Below are 2,315 nucleotides of genomic sequence, written 5' to 3'. Positions count from 1 at the left end.
AGACACTCTTTGCTTCACTGGAGGCAGAAATTGATAAAGTCCAGAGACACTTTTGCTGATATTGCAAAGCTTTGAAACAAAGGAAAAGATGAAAACTAGCTAATGGAAGGAATCAGCTTTGACGACATCACACCGCTGAGCTCGAAGCTGGAAATGGATCCAGAAAGAGACGGAGGCCAAATGAATGATGGATTCTCTTCAGATTTGCAGATAAATGTCAACTTTCATCTGGAAGCTGATGCAAGATGGGTTTTGTGATTTCCTACTTTATGTTCAATCCAAAAGAGTGTGTTTTCCTTCATTGTCAATGGAGAATAGAGATGGATATTGTGAGGCTTTCAAAATAAAACAACAACTTCCTACAAGTGATTATTAGGCAGTAAGGGGTTAAGGATGATATGTATAAAAAATAACAACTGAAGCGTCTTCAGGATAAATTCAAGTTTGTGATTTAGAATTAGTTTAAACTAGGGAAATTGTATTTGTTTCACATTTGAACCACTATACCTCAAATTACTCAATAAATGATTCAATAATGTCATTTCGTGGATTTAGATATTTACAACTTGTTCCTGCATGAATCCCAAAGCGCTGAATAAAACAACACCTTGAGCCGACTGTGACAAATATGTGACAGTCGCTGTGGTCTGGAGAGTGTGACAGATTAGTAAGTGATGTTCCAGACGAGCAGAGGATGAACCTGGACAGAGACCTGCAGAAAGAGCCCGAGGCAGCTGTCGGGGGAGAGAACTGAATCTGCCACAGACTGAAATGTAAGAGTTGCTCTGCCTGAGTATGCTAATAAACCAGAGAATCCCATTTGAGTTCATCTGCAAACCATGATGATGATCAATGAGGAGAATGCCAATGTTGCATGGAGGCGGTTTTATGTGGGTTATTTGAGGTAATTGTGCAATTAGATTTTTATCTAAATTAAATCTGAAAAGACAGAAAAAGTGCGACCCTTTCTGTCATTGTTTACATCAGAAGTAATAAACAACCTGGATGGGCAGATAGATAGATAGATAGATAGATAGATAGATAGATAGATAGATAGATAGATAGATAGATAGATAGATAGATAGATAGATAGATAGATAGATAGATAGATAGATAGATAGATAGATAGATAGATAGATAGATAGATAGATAGATAGATAGATAGATAGATAGATAGATAGATAGATAGATAGATAGATAGATAGATAGATAGATAGATAGATAGATAGATAGATAGATAGATAGATAGATAGATAGGTAGGTAGGTAGGTAGGTAGGTAGATAGATAGATAGATAGATAGATAGATAGATAGATAGATAGATAGATAGATAGATAGATAGATAGATAGATAGATAGATAGATAGATAGATAGATAGATAGATAGATAGATAGATAGATAGATAGATAGATAGATAGATAGATAGATAGATAGATAGATAGACAATCAGACAGACAGACAGATAGATAGATAGATAGATAGATAGATAGATAGATAGATAGATAGATAGATAGATAGATAGATAGATAGATAGATAGATAGATAGATAGATAGATAGATAGATAGATAGATAGATAGATAGATAGATAGATAGATAGATAGATAGATAGATAGATAGATAGATAGATAGATAGATAGATAGATAGATAGATAGATAGGTAGGTAGGTAGGTAGGTAGGTAGGTAGGTAGATAGATAGATAGATAGATAGATAGATAGATAGATAGATAGATAGATAGATAGATAGATAGATAGATAGATAGATAGATAGATAGATAGATAGATAGATAGATAGATAGATAGATAGATAGATAGATAGATAGATAGATAGATAGATAGATAGATAGATAGATAGATAGATAGATAGATAGATAGATAGATAGATAGATAGATAGATAGATAGATAGATAGAGCAAAATTAAGTTATCATAGCAGCCAGGTATATCTAAATAAAATAAAGTAAACGTTTAAAAAACCCTAATAATAATAATAAAGCTACTAAAACCACCGAGGGAGAAATATCTGTTTTCTATCTATTAACATGTAAGTAGAGACAAAGTGTTTCAGGCAGTAGAGTTAATATTTTATTAAGTATTTATGGTAGTTCATTGCTGCTGTGATCATTGACCTGTAAACATCAACAGCCACTGAACTTCCCTGTGTGGACGTGAATTGAATATAGATAAAATACATAAAAGTTGGTCGACTCAAACCCTGGAGGTACTTGTCAGTTTGTCTTTCAACACAGAAACTGAACAAATCATGATATAATAATAAGTTCCGTCCGTCTGCGAGACCTGAGCTGTATTCTTTAGAA

Source organism: Limanda limanda, chromosome 2 (genome assembly GCF_963576545.1).
Source record: "Limanda limanda chromosome 2, fLimLim1.1, whole genome shotgun sequence".
NCBI lineage: Eukaryota > Metazoa > Chordata > Actinopteri > Pleuronectiformes > Pleuronectidae > Limanda > Limanda limanda.
The sequence above is the reverse complement of the archived record's forward strand: the minus strand, read 5'-3'. Positions refer to the sequence as shown.